This window comes from Mytilus trossulus, chromosome 14 (genome assembly GCF_036588685.1).
Source record: "Mytilus trossulus isolate FHL-02 chromosome 14, PNRI_Mtr1.1.1.hap1, whole genome shotgun sequence".
Classification (NCBI taxonomy): domain Eukaryota; kingdom Metazoa; phylum Mollusca; class Bivalvia; order Mytilida; family Mytilidae; genus Mytilus; species Mytilus trossulus.
In genome coordinates, this window is record NC_086386.1 from 79,187,133 (window position 1) to 79,195,106 (window position 7,974).

General features: G+C 30.7%; 1 long non-coding RNA gene across 1 annotated transcript; it reads left to right on the plus strand.

Annotated features, from left to right (window-relative positions):
* The first annotated feature begins 1,401 nt into the window (after positions 1-1,401).
* On the plus strand, positions 1,402-4,176 carry LOC134696922 (uncharacterized). Its single transcript, XR_010103036.1, has 4 exons — positions 1,402-1,652; positions 2,119-2,200; positions 2,866-3,004; positions 3,694-4,176. It is a non-coding gene; the product is annotated as an uncharacterized LOC134696922 (long non-coding RNA).
* Positions 4,177-7,974: the final 3,798 nt, after the last annotated feature.

Here is a 7,974-nt window from a genome sequence, read left to right on the forward strand (position 1 = left end):
GGTCCCTAACATGGAGAACGTAGTAAACCAAAGCAAAAGCCAAGCTGATGAGCAGGTGCCACTGAGGTAATTTGCATTTACAAATCCAAACATTTTAAAACTTGAAATGGACAACATTGTCATGTTAATTATGCCCCACGACACCAGTTTGTCTGGTAAAACAGCCGTTAGATGTCATAGTAATCTCAACTAGATACATGTATGAAAAAAATTATTATTTACAAAATAATCCAGGTCGGTCAGTTTATATGTGTGTAATAATTTAGGAACAAACACCTAAGTCAACAGGTCAAGGAAAAAAACAAATACAAACATTTTGATAACAATTGCAAGAAAGCATTAAACAAAAGAGCTATCAGATAATTGAGGGATTTAAGCCAAGGCTACGGCCTTCAACATGTTTAAAAGTTGAATACACCTTATCGCTATTTGCCTACTTGGCAATCACTTTTCCATTGTGGCGTCAGATATTTTGTTTTATGACGTCAACATTTTACGGGAACCTGTGTGATATCCAGTAAAGGCGGACAAATAGCGATAAGGTGTATTGCCATGGTACACATACAATGTACAAGTATGATCATCATGTAGCATGAACCATCAATGGCTTTTAAACTTGTCAAATTGATACAGACACCTGGACACTAATCAACACTAACTAACTGATACATTAATATACTAGCATGACTATAGTAATATATTTATTTTGATAATATCCATCTATAAACAAATGAAAAATGTATCATATAATAATTTAATCAGTATTTGATTAAAAGTCAAATGCTCATGTACATGATGTAGGATTCAAAGAAACATAAATGAAGAGCAAACAAACAATTGACTGTTCATACATATGTACATGTATATATCTCATTATCTGGGAGTTTTTTCTGTTTAATTTCTATGAATGTAAGAAGAAGTTGATACTTAAGTTTACATGTACAAAACAATGTACATGTACATGTACTTCCCATTTTTATCTGATATCCATACTATACTTAATTTTTTTTTATACAATAACTAGTAGAAAAATTTAAATACAGACAAATCATGCAAATATTCAACGACTGAGCGAATAAAACACAAGTTCACCAAGATGCAATTGTCCCTGAGTAAATTTTCAGCATTGTAAGGTCACAAGTTGTAAAGCTTTTCAATATTTGAATTCTTTGATTATTTATTCTTTTTATTACATCATGTACATTTACATTGGCAAATAGCATATTTACAACAAATATTATTTTATTATAAAATGTATGTGTTTTTAATATTTATCATATGTCCAGTTTTCACTTTATTATATTTAGTAAGAAAATTTGTATAACAAACTATCAAATTAAAAAAGAAGATGTGGTATGATTGCCAATGAGACAACAACCCACAAAAAAAAACCAAAATGACACAAACATTAACAACTACAGGTCACTGTACGGCCTTCAACAATGAGCAAAGCCCATACCGCATAGTCAGCTTGATCATTTGTACAAACATGCATGTACATTGTACTGCTTCATTTATACATTCCTTATCTATGTGCTATCAAAATGAAAAACATTTTTGTAACAGAAATTTATATTTTATTTTTTAGAGAAACCATCCTTGTTAAAGATGTGACATTAATCCCTCCAAACCTACAAAACACAATTGATTAGGTAAGTTGCTGATTATCTGAGATATTTTTGATTATCATCCCAAGAAATGTAGCATACATGTATTACTCTTCTGTCAGTTATATGATCACGAAGATACATGCACCTTGTAATTTGTACAGTTGTATATGTATTTCTGCCATCTGTCACTGTTAAATGTTCATAGGGGTCAGTAAATAATCAAAACATGATACATATATAAAGACTAATCATGTGTATTTTCATTAACTAATACACAGGGTTTTTTTTGTGTTCAGATTGATAGCAATTTTGTTGTCAATTGTTGTAGTGTCGTTGAAAAATGAATGAAATAAATGGTTGTACCTAAAATTATTTGAAACAGGTCCAAACTAAACTTATATATAGATACAATTTACATTGTATATACAATTTTTATTTACATTTGTATATCTATATACATGAACATGATCAATGTATCAATGATGACAAGGAACTTTTTAAATTTCAGAGATGCTAGTTAACCTTGTTAATGGCTTTGGAGAACTTATCGTACATTTACCTAATACACAGACAAACACAGATGGGCAAAGGTAATAAATAGAGCAGTTTTCTAAGATACATGTTCATGTTAATAGTTATATCATGTATGTTATGCCTTGTCTTTAAAAAAGATAGATATGAAACATGAACACATATGTACATGTTCCATGTTTACATGTATTAGAGAGTTATCTAACCTGTTTAAAATCTGATAACTACTTAGTACTTTCAGAATTTTAGTCTATTTGTTTCTCTGTTTGTCCATGATTTATCTTATAATGGATAGAGTTGAAAATTAAATCTATAAAGTTGGATAAAATATTCCTCATGCTTGCATTGGTACAAAGTCATTTCGAAAATAAGAAGATGTGGTATGGTTGCCAATTATGAAAACTCTTCCCAATACATGTATTTCACATGACATATAAAGGAACCACTTTAAGTCACCATACAACTAGCTTACACAATAAGACAAACCCATACTACATACTCAGCTATAAATTTAAACAATTCAAAGGAGAAGACTAAATACAACTACTGAATTGCTAGTTCCTGACTTGGGACAGGCACATACAGAATGTGGCAGGGATAAACTAGGTTGAACTTTATTAAAAAATAACCAATTATCAAACTAAATATGCCTATTAATATAATAAGTGAACTCAGATTACTCTGCTGTTTACATATTCGTTAAACTATAATTTGCTTCTTGTAGAAATTAGCCTGTGAGATCAAGATGCAGATATATCCACCAGATACTAAATACCACACCAAAGCAGACATTTTCAAATGTTGAGGAACCTATGAATACATCTACATCCTTCATTGCAATGGACTTTGAAACAATTGATTGAGTATGTTAGCTTATATTTAATCAATTATGTTTGAACAGTGCTTCACAACAACCTGGGTGGATTTTGCTTTTTCCACCGGTCCACTCCAGCTATAATCTCTTTTTGTTAAAATATTGATATGGAATACTTATCTTTTTTTTTTCAATTGATTGTACTTGCAAGTCTTTTGATTAAACACAAGCTATTGCATGCCCACTCCTATGGGTGGACAGAGTTGACAAGCTAGAGAGTTTGCCCACTCCCACTGTGGACGGGTGGACAAAGCAAAATCCACCTGAGCTGAAGTGTATATTGGAAAGTCAATGACTTCTTTTAAAAAAAAATCTAGAGCTTTACAATCTTTTTTTTAATACATTGTACCCCTATTTATATACAAAAGAAGATGTCATATGATTGCCAAAGATTCAACAATGAACAAAGCCCATACCGCATATTCAGCTATAACATGTATAAAAGGCACTGAAATGGCAAATGAAAGAGTATGCATGGTGGGGGTGAATAAAAAAGGGTATTCTGACCCCCTCTCTCCCTACATTTATTTCTGGAACATCCCTCAGTGTTGTAACACGTAAACACATTTAGTAGTCAGATTGCTTTTAACCATATACTATAGTGATAATTTTCTTCTTCAGAATGCTAAATTTGAAGGTTTTAATTAATTTGTGATGAATTTTCTTTTTTGCTTCCAGTTAGACAAGATGTTATCTCTCATATCAAAGAGATATAATATGAAACTGGCAGCCAGTATTGATATATTGTGGTACTAAAAGCTCCAATACCATGAGGGGCTGAAGACATAACAGGAATTGTGTGGGATTTGACCAACCTTGGACTAAAGAGAAAAGTTGTTGCTGCATTACAGATATTTGAACTCAGCATTTTTTATTAATGTTTTTAATGTTAATTCTCTCCCTTGTGAATAATATGATATCTATTGTTGCAATGAGCATGAATTGAAAGTTCCTCATGTCTGTAAAACTGTTTTCCCTTGACATTGACCACATTTCATGGATCTGTGAAAAAAGTTATGGTCAAGTCCATGTATCAGATTCAAATAGCAATAGGTCTGCTGAATTTGGTATACTTATGATTGATCCTGATCTCATTGTCATGGTTTATTGATCAATGTTAATATTCAAAAGATTTAATATTGATTTTACATTGTATATATAGATATGATAAAACTTATTTGTATCTTTTGAACCATCATGACCATGTTATACTTTCATGATAATGTACAAATAAATATTGAAATGTTACATGTATAGAGTTTATTTATATCATTGAAGAAGATTATTTCTATTATTTATTATGTGCATGAAGTAGGATAAATACCTTCTGAAATATGTCATGGCAGATAATTACCTTACTGAGTTCAATGTTGAACAGGAATGACGGGTATTTTTTAATAAGCTCGCTCTAGTAAATGATGGTGTGAAATATAAGACAATGCATCCTAAATCTGAACCCCTAATGCTATCAAATGATGTCTGGTGTTGCACATTTGACAAAATCGAAAACATGTAGCAAAACCATAAATATTGTCCATCATTTTTAAACCCTCCACATTATGTATGTATGTGTCTGTCCCAAGTCAGGAGCCTGTTATTCAGTGGTTCTGGTTTGTTTGTGTGTAAAATATTTGTTTTTTTATCATTTTTTTTTAAATAAGGACGTGAGTTTTCTCCTTTGAATTGTTTTACATTGTCATTTTGGGCCTTTTATAGCTGACTATGCGGTATAGGCTTTGCTCATTGTTGAAGGCCGTACAGTTACCTATAACTGTTAATTTCTGTATCAATTTGGTCTCTTGTAGAAAGTTGTCTCATTGGCAATCATACCACATCTTTTTATTATATACTTTTGAAATATGAGCAAAAAGGAGAGAATTTTCATATTTCAGGTCCTAAAATTACCTTGACCTTTGACCTTTTCACCTCAAGGTTGAAGTTAATCTTATATCTAATGCATAAATCATAAAGTTATCATAATTATCAAATGAAATGAAAGATTATAGTACATAAAGGTAAGTTTACTATAGAAAATTGAGCAAAAAATGAGATCGTTGTCTAATTTTAGCTCCTAAAATTACTTGACCTTTTGACCTATTGACCCCTAAATAGTGAAACCAAACCATAATCTTTTGAATATCATCAAATGGTCTTTATTTACAAAGATTCTGAAGATTATGGGACCAATAGGTAGAAACACTTTTGAAAATTTAGCAAAAAAGAGATTTTTGTTCATTTAAGCTCCAAAAAATGACCTTGACCTTTGACCTTTTGAACTGTATATGTTATAAATATCATAGTTTATTCTTATTATAAAATTTTAGGAAGTATGGTTAGTTTTGCTAAAGATTTACATAAATTATACCAAAAAACATCAGAACAGGGATACCAAGTCTCCATTTAGGAATTGTGACCTTGACATTCTAAATCAAAATTTCTCGAAATTGGTACGGTAAAAGTTTCCAAATTTTTTTTTTAGGATGGAACAATATATTAAGTTTATTTAAATGTCATTTTTTAATGCTCTGCTAAAATATTCACTTTTGAACTAGCGAAGATATAAAATTGGCAATTTTTAGACTTCTCTCCTTTTTCTATTATTAGTAACAATAAAACAGTTCTAAAAATAGAAAAGCAAAAAACAATTTTTTTTTTATTTTCAATTTTACAAGGTTACATGTCAGGTTCCTTTTAAAAGATAGATTAGTAAATTATACTATACAGATTTTTTTAAATTACATACTACTTAAACCCCTTATTTGGCATTTGAGGACAAAAAAGGGGGGGGGGCACTGTAACCCAGCTCTGCTGTTAACCCGAAATATTTTGCGGATTTTTGTTTTCATAATAAGAATTCTTAGACCCCCCTTCTCACAATCCTTGATAAAAATGTAAATTATTTTCCTTCTTGTATATTGGCCTATTATGGGACGAATACCTTAAGTATTCATACAAACAAAAAAAATATCCTTTTAAACACAACCGAAACAATCAAATTCATAGAATAAAAACAAAAATAATTGTTTACAATATTTTACCTTCTGAAACACTGCGGTAGGCAGACTTCAATTCAGACATAGCATGGCTATGAAACCTTCATTTTGTTTTAAATACAAAATATCATAACACAGTGCGATTGTGTACAACGTCCATTTTATGTAACTTTACTTGACCCCACAAGAAGCTTTCTTGAGATGGAAATATTTTTGGGTTTCCTAATTTGCATGCTATGTTCGTAACAAATGTAAGCTGCATTGTTGATCTATTTCCAATTAATTTCAGTCGAAAGATCAACATTGTCTTTATAAACCAGGAAACTACCGTGTAGCTATTGGCCATATGTCACACTGCCTTTAGTCATCTGAAGCCTACAAAATCACAAAATCATTATTTAGAGTCTACGTTTGTAAAACTTGTATGCTTTTTGATGTTTCTTGTGTATATTTTGGAGTATAGTATAACGTCCGTTATCACTGAATTTGTATACATTTTTGTTGAGGGGGCCATCTTAAGCAAGCTTCTCGGTGCGGGAATTTCTCTCTGCATTGCACACCCATTGGTGGCCTCCAGCTGTTATCTGCTTTTTGGTCGTTTTTTTATCTCTCTGACACATTCTCCAATTCAATACTCAATTTTATAACATGGGTCATAATATTTCCAAAGAATTATGTCGTCTAGATTCAAGAATTATATTGTCTTCTCATTATATTATTGACGTGTTGTTATATGTATCATGTGATGCAGTAACGCTCATTAAAGTATGAATTAACGTTTAATAAACATGACAAAATATATATGATTTAATAATCTTTAATTTTTCAATAGTCACATGCCTGCCTATTATTAGTATAAACATATTAATGAGCAGTGTAAAAATATGCAATTTGAGGACGAGTTTCATTTTTGAATAGAATGCGCTGGAAATAAAAAAAAAAGAATAAGATTTTATTCCTAATGTAGCAGTCATTCAATGTAAATACCTCCCTTATATTACAAAGTATGAACAATGTATTTGGCTGATGTCGTATGAATCTAAAAACGTTAACACGTCAGTGTCAAGATTAATAAGTACTCGTTTTGAAATAAGAGAAAATCTACATTCCAAAAACTCAATATACATGATATACATGGTGGTGATGTAGTATATTTTTAATTTTGATTTTGTTTGTGTATAATATGATTATAAAGACTGAATATTCTTTTTTTAAATTCATTTATTTTCAAACACCATCATGTAGTATGGATTATAGTTATTTAATCATTTATGATTAATGTAATATATCTGCAAAATGATTGTCACGCAAAAATAACCACGATCGCATTTTACATCGTTATCGGTAGTCAAAGCTAAAAAATAACGTACGACAAACCGATACATTGTCACGTTGAAATTGAGTTTTTTTTTAGTAAAACGTTAACATGTTAGCATACGAATCGAATAGTATATTCTTATGACATTGTTTCTGTAAACAAGGATTCAAAATCTATACATAGAATGATTTCAATTTTGCGATAAAATTCTATAAAAACCTTTTAATTTCTTGTTTTAGAAATAAACGGTATATTTTTTCTGCCTTTTGTTAAAAGTAAAAAAAATATATACATATATATATATATAGGCGTATAAAATAATTTTCACATGTGCAGATATATATATATTCATGAAATAAATTAGTAAAATACATAAATACATCAGTTATCCTGTAGAGTCCCAATGGAAGGATGAAATCGATAGAATGGAACTGTTAACTGTTTACTTATTTTACTATTTAATGAACATATATACAACTCGTCTAAACATCAATCCAACAACGTTAGATCTGTAAATTTGCTTTCACTAATGTTTTGTTCCTTCCTCGCCGAGATTCGAACCCATGCTACTGTGAAATCGTGACACCAAATCGCCTGCACTGCAGCCGTCCCGCTAGACCACACGACCACCTGGGCTAACGGCGTACT